The sequence below is a fragment of the Mobula hypostoma genome, chromosome 19, assembly GCF_963921235.1.
Source record: "Mobula hypostoma chromosome 19, sMobHyp1.1, whole genome shotgun sequence".
In the NCBI taxonomy this organism is placed as follows: Eukaryota; Metazoa; Chordata; class Chondrichthyes; order Myliobatiformes; family Myliobatidae; genus Mobula; species Mobula hypostoma.
In genome coordinates, this window is record NC_086115.1 from 57,873,771 (window position 1) to 57,893,284 (window position 19,514).

The following is a 19,514-nucleotide window of genomic DNA, read 5'->3' on the forward strand; positions in this document are numbered from 1 at the left end:
TATACTAAACTTGTTTGCTGCATGACCATGGTCATCTGGAGATGGATAAGGACAGTTATTAGTACCGTACAATCAATCAAATGAAGTATGGACACCTAGACTAATTTGCCTTAAGGAATCAAATCCACAAGGAAGATCATATGTTTAGTTATAGCCAACATTTTGCAGAGCATTCATAGCTATCTGGTGATTTTCAGGATGATTTTCTGATTGCTGCAACCGCACATTTTGGAGGAAGCACTGAAGTGATGTCACCACCACAATGTCAAGTTGAACCAGTCTCAACTAAAGACTGTTCTTCTGAGGATGAAGGTAGATGCTGGTAGATCTGCCGTCATGCGATCATGAAAGCCGAGGGTCCAGAAAGTGTTGTAGATACTCATTCCTTTCTAAGCCTCAATATTAGAAATTCTTGTCTGATATAGAGATGGTGTCACCAATGCATCAGCACTTAAGAGGAACATTAGATGGAATCAATGTACTCAATTTCTCAGTCTCTAATCTCATCCACAATGGGCTCCATGCACATACAAATCACTTCCATAACTGGCATTGACATTAATAAGAGTTTGTGTCAAGTTTCAGGAGAGTTGTTTTCTCTCTATCTAACCCCTATAAGTGCCCTCAAGCCTCCTCAACCCTACAAATCTGACATCATGTTGAAGGAATATCTGCTATTGTTAATCAATCTGCTCTGAGCTTTATCGTGGACTCCATGCCCTTGTATTTCACTCCATTTGTCTAACTTGACCTTGAAAGTAGAGAGTCTTGCATGTCTGAGTTCCACATACACCATCAGGATGTGATTCAGATCCAAAATATGGGGCTCCCAGGGCCTCTCCATTTCAGTGTGGGCTGGCAATGCTTATGACAACCCGCTCTGCCACTGATCTTTATGTTGCACTGAACGTCGTTCATTTGAATCTGCGTCACTTAGCTGCAAGGAGAAGGTAAGTGGAAGTATTCTTACCATCATAATTTTATTTAATATTAATACTTTACATTGATTAAATGCATTAGCTTTTAATACTTAAAATACCTCAAAAGATTATTTTTAAAGTCGATTTTAACACGCTTTGAAAGGTTTTGATTAACAACGGTATTTAAACACAGTTGAAGGTGCCATGGGCACCAGTTGTCAAATGGTCACCCGGGGATTCTGTGGGCATTAACTTGTGTTTCACCATCAAAGTCCTGGTTGCTGGTTCCAGACAGCTGTGGCCTCAACTTCAATTAGACCCATAGGGTTGCAGAATATTGGTGTGGCTGCAGTGATTGCAGAGGGGGCAATAGATGCCGTCATGAGTGATCCAGCCCATTGCCAATCCTTGCTGGACCATCTCAGGAACGCTGCAACCATGCAGTATAATATAGTAAAATCAGGCACGTAATGACCTTGGCTGTGTTCCATCACAGCTGTCACCACTGCAACATCGCAATCCAAAACAGATATGGCTATTAATTTGCTTTGGTAAATATGACCATGTAGCGGTGTGCTACACACAGCGCTAGAATAACCACACGGAGTCGGTGAGTTAGAGTTGCGATGAAAGAGATTTATTCAAACTTCGCGGCCTGCTTTAAAGCCTTCCCGTTCCCGCCCTCCCTGGGGCGGGACTGCTATGGGGAATGCATATTCCCAGACCCTTTCTGCACGCGGGATTTTCCCCCTGCTGGTGAAGATGGCCTGGCGCCCTTTTTGGGGCCGGCCCTCTGCCTACGCGCGCTGTTCTGAGCCGGTTCGTGTGTGCCAGAAAGTGGGTCGCCACATAACCACCCGCCCCCCCAGAACCAGCGATACCTCCCCCAATGTCCACAGTCTGGATCGGCCTCTGTTTGGGAGGTCTGCCCCTGTGCCGCGGTGCCTGAGCCTGGACCGGCTGTGCCAAGTCCACATGGGCCGGTTTGAGTCGGTCCACCGTGAAAACCTCCTCTCTCCCCCCAATGTCCAGCACGAACGTGGACCCGTTGTTCCTGATCACCTTAAACGGCCCCTCGTAGGGCCGCTGTAGCGGTGCCCAGTGTCCGCCCCGTCGTACAAAAAGAAACTTATAGTTCTGCAGGTCTTTGGGTACGCAGGTCGGGCTCTGTCCGTGCTGTGAAGTGGGTATGGGGTCCAGGTTACCGAGCCTCTCCCGTAGTCTGTCCAGGACTGCTGTGGGTTCTTCCTCTTCACCCCTTGGGGCTGGTATGAACTCTCCTGGGACTACCAGGGGTGCGCCGTACACCAACTCGGCCGACAAGGTGTGCAGATCCTCTTTGGGCGCCGTGTGGATTCCGAGCAGGACCCAGGGAAGTTCGTCCACCCAGTTAGGCCCCTCCAGGCGGGCCATGAGAGCCGACTTCAGGTGACGGTGGAAACGCTCCACTAGTCCGTTCGACTGTGGGTGATAGGCAGTTGTGTGGTGTAGCTGAGATCCTAAAAGATTGGCCATAGCCGACCACAGGCTGGAGGTGAACTGGGCGCCCCTGTCGGAGGTAATGTGGGCCGGTACCCCAAAGCGTGCTGCCCAGGTTGCGATCAGTGCTCGGGCGCAGGATTCGGAGGTGGTGTCGCTGAGCGGGACTGCCTCTGGCCATCTGGTGAACCGGTCTATCATAGTTAGGAGGTACCGCGCTCCTCGTGACACTGGCAGGGGCCCCACGATATCCACATGGATGTGGTCAAACCTCCGGCAGGTGGGTTCGAACCGCTGCGGCAGAGCCTTGGTGTGCCGCTGCACCTTGGCCGTTTGGCACTGCATGCACGTTTTGGCCCATTCACTGACCTGTTTACGCAGTCCATGCCACACGAACCTGTTGGAGACCAGCCGGACGGTTGTCCTGATGGAGGGGTGCGCTAAGTTGTGAATGGACTCCAAAACCCGCCGACGCCAGGCTGCTGGGACGACGGGGCGGGGTTGGCTGGTAGCTATGTCACACAGTAGGGTCCTCTCACCTGGGCCTACGGGGAGGTCTTGGAGCTGCAAACCGGAGACTGCAGTCCTGTAACTGGGGATCTTAGTGTCTGCCTGCTGTGCCTCTGCCAGCGCTGCATAGTCCACCCCCTGGGACAGGGCCTGTATGGTAGGTCTGGAAAGTGCGTCCGCCACGACGTTGTTCTTTCCAGAGACATGCCGGATGTCCATCGTGTACTCGGAGATGTAGGACAGATGTCGCTGCTGGCGGGACGACCAGGGGTCGGAAACCTTCATGAACGCAAAGGTAAGCGGTTTGTGGCCTGTGAACACGGTGAAGGGCCTACCTTCTAAGAAGTACCTGAAATGCCGGATTGCCAGGTATAGTGCCAATAGCTCCCGGTCGAAAGCACTGTATTTGAGTTCCGGTGGTCGTAGGTGTTTGCTGAAGAACGCCAGGGGTTGCCAGCGACCCTCGATGAGTTGTTCCAGCACTCCACCGACCGCTGTGTTGGTTGCGTCCACCGTGAGGGCAGTAGGAACGTCCGTTCTGGGGTGCACTAGCATCGCGGCGTTTGCCAAGGCTTCTTTGGTTTTAACGAAAGCGGTTGCGGCCTCTTTGTCCCAGGTAATGTCCTTGCCCTTACCCGACATTAGAGTGAACAGGGGTCACATGGTTTGGGCTGCTGAGGGGAGGAAACGCTGGTAGAAATTCACCATACCCACGAATTCCTGCAGGCCTTTGATTGTGTTGGGTCGGGGGAAGTTGCGGACCGCGTCTACCTTGGCGGGCAGCGGGGTTGCCCTGTCTTTAGTAATCCTGTGGCCCAGGAAGTCGATGGTGTCGAGTCCGAACTGGCATTTGGCTGGGTTGATTGTAAGGCCGAATTCGCTCAGGCGGGAGTAAAGCTGGCGGAGGTGGGACAGATGCTCCTGCCGACTACTGCTGGCTATGAGGATGTTGTCCAAATAGATGAATGCAAAGTCCATGTTGCGTCCCACCGCGTCCATTAGCCGCTGGAAAGTCTGTGCGGCATTCTTTAGACCAAACGGCATTCGGAGGAATTTGAAAAGTCCGAACGGGATGATAAGTGCTGTTTTGGGGATGTCGTCCGGATGTACAGGGATTTGATGGTATCCCCGGACGAGGTCTACCTTGGAAAAGATCCTTGCGCCATGTAGGTTTGCTGCGAAGTCTTGAATGTGCGGCACAGGGTAGCGGTCTGGCGTTGTAGCCTCGTTCAGTCTGCGGTAGTCACCGCATGGTCTCCAGCCCCCCATTGCCTTGGGCACTATGTGAAGGGGGGAGGCCCATGAGCTGTCGGACCATCGTATGATCCCCAATTCCTCCATCTTCTTGAACTCCTCCTTCGCCAGTCGAAGCTTGTCCGGGGGAAGCCTTCGAGCACGGGCGTGGAGGGGTGGTCCCTGGGTCGGGATGTGGTGCTGTACTCCGAGTCTGGGCATGGCTGCCGTGAACTGCGGTGTCAGTACTGATGGGAAATCCGCCAGGACCCTGGTGAATTCACCGTTGGACAGCGTGATGGAGTCCAGGTGTGGGGCTGGCAACTGTGCTTCACCCAGGGAGAACGTTTGAAAAGTCTTGGCGTGGACTAATCGCTTCCCTTGCAGGTCGACCAGCAGGCTGTAGGCTCACAGAAAATCCGCCCCCAGGAGTGGTTGGGCCACGGCGGACAGTGTGAAGTCCCATGTGAACCGGCTGGAGCTGAACTGTAGCCGCACCGTGCGGGTGCCGTAGGTTCGTATTGTACTGCCATTTGCGGCCCTCAGGGTGGGTCCCGGTTCTCTGTTGCGGGTCTCGTAACTCGTTGGAGGTAAGACGCTGATCTCTGCTCCGGTGTCAACCAAAAAGCGGCGTCCCAACTGCTTGTCCCAGACGTACAGGAGGCTGTCCTGATGGCCAGCCGCCGTAGCCATCAGCGGCAGCTGGCCCTGGCGTTTCCCGGGAATTTGCAGGGCGGTCTGCAGCGGCGGGCCTCCGTGCCCCACCGCTGGTGGTAGAAACACCATTGTTCGTTAGGCTCCTCACTCCCGTCGCCGGGTTTTGTAGGCTCTGCTGCCGGGCCTGGTCTGGTCTGTCGTTGGGCACGCGGCTTGGTGATCTGTGCGACGGGCGCCCCTCTCTCTTTCCTGGCATTCCACAGCACATCTGCTCAGGCTGCCACCTCCCGGGGGTTGCTGAAATCTGCGTCAGACAGCAGCAGGCATATGTCCTCGGGCAGTTGCTCTAGGAACGCCTGCTCAAACATGAGGCAGGGTTTGTGTCCTTCAGCCAGGGCCAGTATCTCGTTCATTAATGCTGACGGCGGCCTGTCTCCCAAACCATCCAGGTGCATTAAGCGGCGTGCTCGTTCGCGCCGTGAGAGTCTGAAAGTTCTTATGAGCAGGGCTTTGAATGCTGTGTAATTGCCGTCCTCTGGGGGCGACTGTATAAACTCCTCAACTTGTGCAGCTGTCTCCTGGTCGAGGGAGCTCAGCACGTAGTAGTAGCGAGTGGACTCCGAGGTTATCTGCCGAATGTGGAATTGAGCTTCTGCTTGTTCGAATCATAATTGGGTTCACAGCGTCCAGAAGCTTGGCAGTTTTAACGAAACTGCGTGAACAGATGCAGCGTCGGTCATCTCTGGTCCAAATATCGTTTGGGCCGTCGGGGTCACCAATTGTAGCGGTGTGCTACACACAGCGCTAGAATAACCACACGGAGTCGGTGAGTTAGGGTTGCGATGAAAAAGATTTATTCAAACTTCGCGGCCTGCTTTAAAGCTTTCCCATTCCTGCCTTCCCTGGGGCGGGACTGCTGTGAGGAATGCATATTCCCAGACCCTTTCCGCGCACGGGATTTTCCCCCTGCTGGTGAAGATGGCCTGGCGCCCTTTTTGGGGCCGGCCCTCTGTCTACGCGCGCTGTTGTGAGCTGGTTCGTGTGTGCCAGAAAGTGGGTCGCCACAACCATTTTATGGCTGCATCCATCACAAGGGAACCCCACCACCCAAGCAATGCTCTCTTCTCGCTGCTGTCATCAGGAAGGAGGCATAGGAGCCTCAGGAAACACACCGCCAGGTTCAAGAACAGTTACTACCTCTCAACCATCAGCTTCTTGAACAAAAGGGGATAACTTCACTGAACTTCACTTGCCCCAACATTGAAATGTTTTCACAACCAATGACCTCACTTTCAAGAGTCTTCCTCTCATGTCCTCGGTATTTATTGCTTATTTATTTATTATTATTTTTTTTCTTTTATATTTGCACAAGTCTTCTGGTTGAACACCCAAGTTGGGCAGCCTATCATTGATTCAGTTATGGTTATTATTCTATTTTGGATTTATTGAGTATGCCCACAAGAAATTGAATCTCAGGGTTCTGTATGGTGACATATATGTACTTTGATATTAAACTTACTTTGAACTTTGGATTTGTTACTCCTTGACATTCATTACATTTCTGGAGAAGTAGAGAATATTTAATTTGGAACTGAGGAATTATAGATACATAGAAACATCGAAAGCCTACAGCACAATACAGGACACGAGGAAATCTGCAGATGCTGGAATTTCAAGTAACACACATAAAAGTTGCTGGAGAACACAGCAGGCCAGGCAGCATCTCTAGGAAAAGGTACAGTCGACGTTTCGGGCCGAGACCCTTCGTCAGGACTAACTGAAGGAAGAGTGAGTAAGAGATTTGAAAGTGGGAGGGGGAGGGGGAGATCCAAAATGATAGGAGAAGACAGGAGGGGGAGGGATGGAGCCAAGAGCTGGACAGGTGATAGGCAAAAGGGATATGAGAGGATCATGGGACAGGAGGCCCAGGGAGAAAGAAAAGGGGGAGGGGGAAGCCAAGAAGATGGGCAAGGGGTATAGTGAGAGGGACAGAGGGAGAAAAAAGAGAGAGAGAAAAAGAATGTGTGTATATGAATAAATAAATAACAGATGGGGCATGATGGGGAGGTGGGGCATTAGCGGAAGTTTGAGAAGTCAATGTTCATGCCATCAGGTTGGAGGCTACCCAGACGGAATATAAGGTGTTGTTCCTCCAACCTGAGTGTGGCTTCATCTTTACAGTAGAGGAGGCTGTAGTTAGACATATCAGAATGGGAATGGGACGTGGAATTAAAATGTGTGGCCACTGGGAGATCCTGCTTTCTCTGGCGGACAGAGCGTAGGTGTTCAGCGAAATGATCTCCCAGTCTGCGTCAGGTCTCGCCAATATATAGAAGGCCGCATCGGGAGCACCGGACGCATATGCCCTCTTAACCACACAGTCAGCCTGCACAGCAGCTTTGAGTGTCCTATGGACACAGACCCCAAGATCCCTCTGATCCTCCACACCGCCAAGAGTCTTACCATTAATACTATATTCTGCCATCATATTTAACATACTAAAATGAACCACCTCACACTTAGCTGGGTTGAACTCCATTTGCCACTTCTCAGCCCAGTTTTGCACCTTATCGATGAGAACGGGCCATGAGAAGGCCTTGGCGGGTAGAATTAAGGAAAATCCCAAGGCATTCAACAAATATGTGAAGAGAAAGAGGATAAGACGTGAAAGAATAGGATCTATCAAGTGTGACAGTGGGAAAGTGTGTGTGGAACCGAAGGAAATAGCAGAGGTACTTAATGAATACTTTACTTCAGTATTCACTATGGAAAAGGATCTTGGTGATTGTAGTGATAACTTGCAGCAGACTGAAAAGCTTGAGCATGTAGATATTAAGAAAGAGGATGTGCAAAAGCTTTTCGAAAGCATCAAGTTGGATAAGTCACCAGGACCGGATGAGATGTACCCCAGCCTACTGTGGGAGGCAAGTGAGGAGATTGCTGAGCCTCTGGCGATGATCTTTGCATCATCAGTGGGGCTGGGAGAGGTTCTGGAGGATTGTGGATGTTGTTCCTTTATTCAAGAAAGTAAGTAGAGATAGCCCAGGAAATTATAGTCATAGTCATAGTCATACCTTATTGATCCTGAGGGAAATTGGTTTTCGTTACAGTTGCACCTTAAATAACTAAATAGTGATAAAACCATAAATAATTAAATAGTAATATGTAAATTATGCCAAGAAATAAGTCCAGGACCAGCCTATTGGCTCAGGGTGTCTGACCCTCCAAGGGAGGAGTTGTAAAGTTTGATGGCCACAGACAGGAATGACTTCCTATGACGCTTTGTGTTGCATCTCGGTGGAATGAGTCTCTGGTTGAATGTACTCCTGTGCCCACCCAGTACATTATGTAGTGGATGGGAGACATTGTCCAAGATGGCATGCAACTTAGACAGCATCCTCTTTTCAGACACCACCATCAGAGAGTCCGGTTCCATCCTCACAACATCACTGGCCTTACGAATGAGTTTGTTGATCCTGTTGGTGTCTGCTACCCTCAGCCTGCTGCCCCAGCACACAACAGCAAACATGATAGCACTGGCCACCACAGACTCGTAGAACATCCGCAGCATCGTCCGGCAGATGTTAAAGGACCTCAGTCTCCTCAGGAAACAGAGACGGCTCTGACCCTTCTTGTAGACAGCCTCAGTGTTCTTTGACCAGTCCAGTTTATTGTCAATTCGTATCCCCAGGTATTTGTAATCCTTCATCATGTCCACACTGACCCCCTGGATGGAAACAGGCGTCACTGGTGCCTTAGCCCTCCTCAGGTCTACCACCAGCTCCTTAGTCTTTTTCACATTAAGCTGCAGATAATTCTGCTCGCATGATGTGATAAAGTTTCCTACCGTAGCCCTGTACTCAGCCTCATCTCCCTTGCTGATGCATCCAACTATGACAGAGTCATCAGAAAACTTCTGAAGATGACAAGACTCTGTGCAGTAGTTGAAGTCCGAGGTGTAAATGGTGAAGAGAAAGGGAGACAAGACAGTCCCCTGTGGAGCCCCAGTGCTGCTGATCACTCGGTCGGATACACAGAGACCGGTGCGTCTGACTTCAGTGATAGGTAAGTTGATGGAGAAGATCCTGAGAGGCAGGATTTATGAACATTTGGAGAGGTATAATATGATTAGGAATAGTCAGCATGGTTTTGTCAAGGGCGTGTCATGACTTACGAGCCTGATTGAATTTTTTGAGGATGTGACTAAACACATTGATGAAGGAAGAGCAGTAAATGTAGTGTATATGGATTTCAGCAAGACATTTGATAAGGTACCCCATGCAAGGCTTATTGAGAAAGTAAGGAGACATGGGATCCAAGGGGACATTGCTTTGTGAATCCAGAACTGGCTTGCCCACAGAAGGCAAAGAGTGGTTGTAGACAGGTCATATTCTGCATGAAGGTCGGTCACCAGTGGAGTGCCTCAGGAATCTGTTCTGGGACCCTTACTCTTTGTGATTTTTATAAATCACCTGGATGAGGAAGTGGAGAGATGGGTTAGTAAGTCTGCTGATGACACAAAGGTTGGAGGTGTTGTGGATAATGTGGAGGGCTGTCAGAGGTTACAGTGGAACATTGATAGGATGCAAAAATGGGCTGAGAAGTGGCAGATGGAGTTCAACCAGATAAGTGTGAAGTGGTTCATTTTGGTAGGTCAAATATGATGGCAGAATATAGTATTAATGGTCAGACTCTTGGCAGTGTGAAGGATCAGAGGGATCTCGGGATCAGAATTCATAGGACACTCAAAGCAGCTGTGCAGGTTGACTCTGTGGTTAAGAAGGTATTTGGTGTATTGGCCTTCTTCAACTGTGGAATTGAATTTAGGAGCTGAGAGGTAATGTTGCAGCTATATAGGACCCTGGTCAGACCCCACTTGGAGTACTGTGCTCAGTTCTGGTCGCCTCACTACAGGAAGGATGTGGAAGCCATAGAAAGGGTGCAGAGGAGAGTTAGAAGGATGTTGCCTGGATTGGGGGGCATGCCTTATGAGAATAGGTTTAGTGAACTCGGCCTTTTCTCCTTGGGAGCGATGGAGGATGAGAGATGTATAAGATGATGAGAGGCATTGATTGTGTGGATAGTCAGAGGCTTTTTCCCAGGGCTGAAATGGTTGCCACAAGAGGACACAGGTTTAAGGTGCTGGGGAGTAGGTACAGAGAAGGTGTCAGGGGTAAGTTTTTCACTCAGAGAGTGGTGAGTGCATGGAATGGGCTACCAGCAATGGTGGTGGAAGCAGATACGATAGGGTCTTTTAAGAGACTTTTAGATAGGTACATGGAGCTTAGAAAAATAGAGGGCTATAGGTAAGCCTAGTAATTTCTATGGTAGGGACATGTTCGGCACAACTCTATGGGCTGAAGGACCAGTATTGTGTTGTAGGTTTTCTATGTTTCCTTCTGTAACTTCTGACAGCCCTCCACACTATCCACAACACCCCCAACTTTTGTGTCATCTGCAACTTTACTAATCCATCCCTCCACTTCCACCTTTAGGTCATTTATAAAAATCATGAAGAGTAGGGGTCCCAGAACAGATCCCTAAGGCACACCACTGGTCACCAACCTCCATGCAGAATAAGAGCCATCTACAACCACTCTTTGGCTTCTGTGAACAAGCCAATTCTGGATCTACAAAGCAAGGTCCCCTTGGTTCCCATGCCTCCCTATTTTCTCAATAAGCCTTGCATGGGGTATCTTATCTAATGCCTTGCTGAAATCCATATACACTATATCTACTGCTCTACCTTCATCAATGTATTTAATCACATCTCAATAAATTCTATCAGGCTAGTAAACCTGCCTGCCTTTGACAAAGCCATGCTGACTATTCCTAATCATATTATACCTCTCCAAATGTTTATAAATCCTGCCTCTCAGGGTCTTCTCCATCAACTTACCAACCATTGAAGTAAGACTCACTGGTCTATAATTTCCTGAGCTATCTCTACTCCATTTCTTGAATAAGGGAACAACATCTGCAAATCTTCAATCCTCTGGAACCTCTCCTGTCCCCATTGATGGTGCAAAGATCATTGTCAGAGGCTCAGCAATCTCCTCCCTCACCTCCCACAGTAGCCTGGGGTATATCTCGTCCAGTCCCGGTGATTTATCTAACTTGATGCTTTCCAAAGGTCCAGCACATCCCCTTTCTTAATCTCTACATGCTCAAGGTTTTCAGTCCAATGTACGTCATCCCTACAATCGCCAAGATCCTTTTCCAGAGTGATTACTGAAGCAAAGTATTCATTAAGTACCTCTGCTATCTCCTCTGGTTCTGTACACACTTTTCCACTATCACATTTGATTGATCCCATACTCTCACGTTTTATCCTCTTGCTGTTCACATACTTCTAGAATGCCTTGAAGTTTTCCTTAATCCTACTCACCAAGGCCTTCTCATGGCCCCTTCTGGCTCTCCTAATTTCATTCTTAAGTTCCTTCCTGCTAACCTTATAATTTTCTACATCTCTATCATTACCTAGTTTTTTGAACCTTTTGTAAGCTTTTCTCTTCTTTTCTTGACTAGATTTTCAACAGCCTTTGTGCACCACGGTTCCTGTACCCTACCATCCTTTCCCTGTCTCATTGGAACGTCCCTGTGCAGAACTCCACACTAATATCCCCTGAACATTTGCCACATTTCTGCCATGCATTTCCTTGAGAACATCTGCTCCTAATTTATGCTTACAAGTTCCTGCCTGATGGCCTCATATTTCCCCTTATTCCAATTAAACACTTTCCCCAGTTGTCTGCTCCTATCCCTCTCCAATGCTATGGTAAGGGAGATAGAATTGTGATCACTATATCCAAAATACTCTCCCACTGAGAGACTTGACACCTGACCAGGTTCATTTCCCAATACCAGATCAAATACAGCCTCTCCTGCTATAACTGTATCTACATATTGTGTTAGGAAACCTTCCTGATCACACTTAACAAACTCCACCCCATCTAAACCCCTTGCTCTAGGGAGATGCCCAACTATATTTCAACTTGCGAAGAAATTTTTTAGTCAGAGGGTGGTGAATCTATGGATTTTGTTGCCATGGGCAGCAGTGGAGGCCAAGTCATTGGGTGTATTTAAGGCAGAGATTGATAGGTATCTGAGTAGCCAGGGCATCAAAGGTTATGGTGAGAAGGCAGGGGAGTGGGACTAAATACGAGAAAATGGATCAGCTCATGATAAAATGGTGGAGCAGACTCGATGGGCCGAATGGCCTACTTCTGCTCCTTTGTCTTATGGTCTTATGGTCTATATTGGGGAAGTTAAAATCTCCCACCACAACAACCCTGTTATTATTACTGTACTCCTTTCCCGAATCTGTCTCCCTATCTGCTCCTCAATGTCCCTGTTACTATTAGGTGGTCTATAAAAAACACCCAGTAGAGATATCGATCCCTTCCTGTTCCACCCACAGAGACTCCTCAGTAGACAATCCCTCCATGACTTCCTCCCTTTCTGCAGCTGTGACACTATCTCTGATCAGCAGTGCCACACCCCCACCTCTTTTGTCTCCCTCCCTGTCCTTTCCAAAATATCTAAAGCCCAGCACTCTAAGTAGCCATTTCTGCCCCTGAGCCAAACAAATCTCTGCAATGGCCACAACATCATAGCTCAAAATACTGATCCATGCTCTAAGCTCATCCGCTTTGTTCATGATGCTCCTTACATTAAAATAGACACATCTCAAACCACCAGTCTGAGCATATCCCTTCTCAATCACCTGCCTATCCTGCCTCTCACACTGTCTAGAAGCTTTCTCGATTTGTGAGCCAACTTCCCCTTTCTCCATCTCTTCAGTTCGGTTCCGACCCCCCAGCAATTCTAGTTTAAACTCTTCCCAACAGCCTTAGCAAACCTCCCTGCCAGGATATTGGTCCCCCTTGGATTCAAGTGTAACCCATCCTTTTTGTACAGGTCACACCTGTCCCAAAAGAGGTCCCAATGATCCAGAAATCTGAATCCCTGTCCCCTGCTCCAATCCCTCATCCACACATTTATCCTCCACCTCATTCTATTCCTATACTCACTGTCACGTGGCACAGGCAGTAATCACGAGATTACTACCTTTATGGTCCTGCTTCTCAACTTCCTTCCTAACTCCCTGTAGTCTGTTTTCAGGACCTCCTCCCTTTTCCTACTTATGTCATAGGTACCAATATGTACCATGACCTCTGGCTGTTCTCTTTCCCACTTTGGGATTTCATTGACGTGATCTGAAACATCCCAGACCCTGGCACCTGGGAGGCAAACTACCATCTGAGTTTCTTTCCTGTTTCCACAGAATCGCCTGTCTGACCCCCTAGCTATAGAATCCCCTATCACTGCTGCCTTCCTCTTCCTTTCCCTACCCTTCTGAGCCACAGAGCCAGATTCTGTGCCAGAGGCGCGACCACTGTTGCTTCCCCCAGGTAGGCCATCCCCCCCAACAGTACTCAAACAGGAGTACTTATTGTTAAAAAGGACAGCCACAGGGGTACTCTCTAGCCTCTGACTCTTCCCCTTCCTTTTCCTGTCTGTCACCCACTTATCTGTCTCCCGAGGCCCCGGTGTGACTACTTGCCTATAACTCCTCTCTATCACCTCCTCACTTTCCCTGACTAGATGAAGGTCATCGAGCTGCATCTCCAGTTCCCTGACCCAGTCCCTAAGGAGCTGTATCTCAAGCACCTGGTGCAGATGTGGCTGTCTGGGAAGCTGGGAGTCTTCAGGACATCCCACATCCAATATCCAACATCCTGTAAAGAGCACCGGCCTCACAGACATACTTCCTATTCTTATTCTCTACAAGTAACTTACCTCACCTCGACCCGTTATTGCCGAAGCCCCGTTGAACCAAAGCCCTCCTACTCTGACTCCCTCTATTGAGATGCGCGCTCTATAAAGCTGTCTTATTTTTAAATTCTTCCTGCTGATCTAACTCGCAGATGTCCACATGCCTGCACAGTCTTGACTCAATCAAACCACTGAACAAAAAATGATTTCCTCCTTTTAATCTCTTCCTGCTGGTCTAAATCACTGACATCCACACGGCCACGCAGTTGTGCCTTGATCGTTCAGTGGCCTCAGTAATCTTCTTCAAAAGTAAACTCTGCATTCCTCATTTCCCAGTTGCATTTACAAATTATCTCACATCTATAGCTGGGTCATGAGGTGACAGGGTGGAGAGAGATCTCTAACAAAGGAGGTGTAAGGAGCTCCTTCACTCTGCTAGCCTGGAGGTAACCCTCGACAAGGTATAGCACCTGATTACCTCCCCTCCCCCCCACTGATCAGGGTCACGTGAAGTCATGGGGCAGGTGGTGGATGGTCATATGAGCAGCTGGTGCATATCACAAGTCCACTGACACGGACCTCTGTCACCAGGAAAGTGCATTGACAATGCTGGGGGGGGGGGGGGGGGGGTCACCCTTCTTGTAAAGAACTGCCCAGAAGGCAATGCCAAACCATTTCTGTAGAAAAATTTGCCAAGAATAATCGTGGTCAAGACCATGATCACCCATATCATACGATATGGTACACACTGAACTTACAATAGTTGAGTCCTACTTAGCTAATCAGGTGATAACATCTGACAGAGCCAAGCCGCTATTAATTTACAATATCGGCAGGACATTTTCGAGATGAAGAATTGCCCCAAATTGCAAATTAACATCTGATATAATCCTCTTGGCCTCAGCTTTGTGAAAACAGTATTTGGTGTATCATCTCCCTCTGATTTCTGTGAGGTTGCTGGCTTTATATATTAATGGTTCATCTTCCTCTTCACAGGAAGTTAAGGAGAATAATAATTGATCCACTTTTACCATATTTAACCTCTGTCGTTCATCGAGTGAAGTGTAGCATCTTGGGCTGCGAATTGTTTTAGGAGATTTTAAACATTTGTATAATTTCATCCTGCTTTTCTTTTCCCCTTTTTTCTATTTATAGAAACATAGAAAATAGGTGCAGGAGTAGACCATTTGGCCCTTCGTACCTGCATCGCCATTCAGTATGATCATGGCTGATCATCCAACTCAGAACCCTGTTCCTGCCTTCTCTCCATACCCCCTGATCCCTTTAGCCACAAGGGCCATATCTAACTCCTTCTTAAATATAGCCAATGAACTGGCCTCAACTGTTTCCTGTGGCAGAGAATTCCACAGATTCACCACTCTCTGTGTGAAGAAAAGTATTTCCTCATCTCAGTCCTAAAAGGCTTCCCCTTTATCCTCAAACTGTGACCCCTTGTTCTGGACTTCCCCAACATTGGGAATAATCTTCCTGCATCTAGCCTGTCCAATCCCTTTAGAATTTTATACGTTTCAGTAAGATCCCCCCTCAATCTTCTAAATTCCAGCGAGTATAAGCCTAGTGGATCCTTCCGATTTAATTTTCCGATTGGACTGAATTCACTCTTCCCTTTGACCTTACCTCTTCTTATTTCTCAAACTTCAGAATCACTAATAGAGGACAAACCCTGATTGTCCCATGGTTCCAGATGTTCCTTTGCCCGAGCTACATCACTGCTGCCAACTTCCATGCAATAAGGCAAAAGCTGAATCTGCTGTGTAAGCTTAACCGCCAAGGCAGAATATAAGCATTCTCATTCAACATAGCATTACCGAGTTTTGTACTACAGCATGCAAACAGGCCCTTTGAACCACTGAATCTGAGTTGACCTCAAGAACCATTAATGTCTGGATCTCATACACCAGGTGTCATGGCAACAGACCTCTTTGTCATAAAAAAGTACACCAGCTCTTATGTGGACTTTGAAGGGGTATGATTGTAGTAGATTTTCATTGGTTTAAATTATAAACAGGAATTTTGAGTGAGTTTCGCCATCAACTGAACAGCTTTATTATGAAGGACAATGTTCAATCGTTGAATGATTAGTGAGTAGCACCATATACTCCATTAGAGTGCCTGACTATGATCATCTCCAGTAAGAGAAAATCCTTCACATTCAATGATATTACCATCAAATCTTATAGGACGTCATTGACCAGAAACCCAACTGGAATAGCCAAATAAATACTGTGGCCACAAGACCAGGTCAGAAACAATTTGGCCTGAAGTGATTAACTCAGATCCTGACACTCCAGTGCTTTCCCACATTCTACAATGCACAAGTCTAGTGAAATATTCTTCAACTGCTATTTGAATGTAGCTTCAACATTATTGAAGAAGCTTCACACCATTTAAGGTAAAGCATTCTATTTGGTTGGTATGCCATCTCCATCAGTACAGGTGATGGAGGCTGTCTGTTTAGCTTCCTTTTCCACTCGCGTTATACTTATGACTGTGTGGATAAGCACAGCTCCAATGCCATGCACAAGCTTACTGACGACACCACTGTCGCAGGCCGAATCAAAGGTGCTGGCACATCAACTTATAGGAGGGAGATTGAAAATCTGGTTGAGTGGTGCCACACAACAAACTCTTACTCAGTGTCAGCAAGACCAAACAGCTGATTTTTAATTTCAAGAGGAGGAAACTGCAGGTCAATGAGCTACTCCTCATTGGGGGATCAGAGGTGGAGAGGGTCAGCAACTTTAAATTCCTCAGTGTTATCATTTCAGAGGACCTGTTCTGGGCCTAGCATGTAAGTGCAATTACAAAGAAAACATAGCAGTACTTCTACTCCCTTAGGAATCTGCAAAGGTTCAGCATGACATCTAAAACTCTGACAAAATTCTACACGTGCATTGTGGAGAGCATATTGACTGGCTGCATCACAGCCTGGTATGGAAACACCAAGGCTCTTGAATGGAAAATCCTACAAAAATGGGTGGATACAACTCAGTCCACAAAGGGAAAGCGCTCACTACCATTGAGCACATCTACATGAAGCATCGTTGCAGGAAAGCAATACCCATCGTTGGGGACCTCACCACCCAGCTCATGCTTTCTTCTCACTGCTAGCCACAGGAAGAATGTAAAATAGCCTCAGGACTCACACCACCAGGTTGAGGAACAGTTATTATCCCTCAACCATCAGGCTCTTGAACCAAAGTAGATAACTTCACTCAACTTCTCTTGCCCCATCATTGAAATGCTCCCGCTATCTCTGGATTCACTTTCAAGGACTCTTCATCTCATGTTCTTGATATTTATTGCTTATTTTTTTTATTGTTATTTCTTTTTGTATTTGCACAGTTCGTTGTCTTTTGTACATTGGTTAAATACCCAAGTTGGTACAATTTTTCATTGATTCTATTATGCCTATTATTCTATTATCGATTTATTGAGTATGCCTGCATGAAAATGAATCTCAGGATTGTACATGATGAGATATACACACTTTGATAATAAATTTACTTTGAGCTTTGAGCTTTGAATCATCTTTCCTTCCCACTCCAGGAACATAGTGGTTTCAGTATGTACCTAGAAAATAGACTACTATTATTTGCTTAGCGCACTCTGACAACACCTCCCAAATTGTAACTTCTGCATGATAAAGGACTAGCAGAGGAAATCGACAGCTTGCACACACCGTTCTGAATTTGAAATATATTGCATGTTCTTTGTTGTCACTGGGTTGACATTGTGGAAAGTTGTCTCTTACAACATTATGGGGAATTCTTCACCATTCTTGCCATTGACTTCCCAATACTAGAAATTAAAAAGCAAAATGGTTTTGGCCACTGACTGCTGAGATATGATGTTCAAAGCAAAAGCGAACCACAGAAAATAAACACTGGGAAATGAAACAATGTGTTTTTGAATTTCCAATACATTCAGCTGTGGCACTACGGCTCCAGTATTGTTACATACCTCAAGGAGATCTTGTGACTTTCTTGTGAGAATGATGTAGTGGTCTTTTGGAGGTCACCTGATGTAATTTTCCCGCCGATGTGAGGCCACGTGATGGCATGTTCACCACGGGTATAAAAGGGAAGACCTCAGGTGACGCAGTTAGTTTTTAGTTTTTCCAGCTAGAATGTTTGTCAATGTCTCCATTCAGTTTCGTATTTGTTTTATGACGCAGTTTCATTTTTAAAACGGAGTGTTACATTCTGTTGCAAGGTGCAATAGTGCTGGACTGGCAATTTTTGCTAGATTTGTTGATGTACTTTTTTTCCAGTAGTATTGGAGAGTGAAGACTTTATCGAAGTACAGGGTATGAAGGATTAAGAGAAGTCGGGAATGTTCGGCAGTTTAACTAAGGATCAACCTTATCGAATCTTCGTTGAAGAAGTAGCAACCTGCATTGAAGATAACTCTTACCAAAAGAGAAAGAAAGTTCATGCAAGGTGCTGTCTAGAAATTAAGGTCAGTTGTTTTAAGCCATTTATTTCCTTCCTCCTGAATCTTTTGGACAGAACCAGCAGGGAAGTCGCATCTATGAAGAAATCCTTCTCCAGAGAAGTCTCTCCCAAATTAATGTACAAATCTGTTGGACTTCTGAATTTACCATTTTAAGAACTGTATTTGACTTTACTGCTTTAAGAACTATTTTCATATTTATCGCTTTAAGTATCAGTACTGAGTGACGATTTGTTGAACGGCTGCATAGCGGTTAATTTCCGGTTAAGGTTTTCGTTTGTTTTTATTGTTTATCTGTGCTTAATAAATGTTTGGTTGTTTTTATATAACCTGACTCGATTGATATTCATTGTTGCCAGTTATGTAACAAATATAAGTATGCAGAGCTGGAAAACAAAATTCCTAAAGTTGTGTTACTAAAAATGAAGTAAACAGCATTGTGAACAATATAGATAAAATTAAAATAGCTTTACTTAACAAGTACTGTAGATCAAAACATATAGTGAAATGTGCCGTTCTGCTTCCAATCAAACCAGAGGACAGCCCACAAGCGTCACCATACTTCTGAGGCCAACGTAGCAATTATAAACGCAATAAAAAATTACAGGCTCACATAACAAAAATAAATCAAAACTGTGCACAAATCTTGCTAAGGGGATGTGGAAAGGAAGCCATTTTGCTCACCACCTGTCTTTTAACTTGACTCTCTCCTCTCTGTGTGGTTGATTCAATGGATCTCTTCCTGTAGTAATGTACAGGTAACAAAGGCTACATGGAGGTGGTGTTCGAAACAATGGGTGACTTATTAAAGAAAAACTGGTGCGGACCAGGAGATCGGTCAAAGTTGATCAACTCGAGCATGAATTTGGTAAAACTTTTATACTGTCGTTTGATGGGATTCGCAGGAACTGATTAATGGTAAAGCTAGACCTAGATAACAGAATACTGGTTACAGAAAGAGTTATGTAATAGACTAGGTCCCCACCACAGAATAAAATGATTATCCACAAGTCAAATTTAGTTAACAGTAAATCCAATCTTCTATTGCAACATGATGTTCCTGAAACTTGGGTGTCATCACTGCTGCATTCCATGTCTCCACTCCTAGGCTTGTCTGCCGTTCCCTGTTACCACATTAGCACAATCCACATTCCAATTTACTAATTATTAACTCTCATCTTTCTTTCCCTTACAACAGATAAAAGAATGCAAAGATGCGAAAGGGTCAATGAAGTGGAAAGTATTTATTATCTTCCAGTCTGTGAAACAGCCACATCTGCAGCTGTTGAAGCTGTGCAGTCAGTTGGTATAGCTCCCTCATTAAAACCTCAGATGCAACACAAGAATTGTTGCTCCACATTTCATTCCTCTTCAGGAGCATGTGCAAGAATTTAAATATGATTGCTTTTGGAAGGACACGTTAAACAGACACATATGGCTGCATCTTTAACATTTTGAAGC

General features: G+C 46.5%; 1 long non-coding RNA gene across 1 annotated transcript in view; it reads right to left on the reverse strand.

Annotated features, from left to right (window-relative positions):
- Positions 1–18,803, reverse strand: part of LOC134358752 (uncharacterized) — a 94,549-nt gene extending 75,746 nt beyond the window's left edge. Inside the window, exon 1 of the long non-coding RNA XR_010020939.1 lies at positions 18,738–18,803. This is a non-coding gene — a long non-coding RNA (uncharacterized LOC134358752). The remainder of the gene's footprint in view (positions 1–18,737) is intronic.
- Between the last annotated feature and the right edge of the window lie 711 nt (positions 18,804–19,514).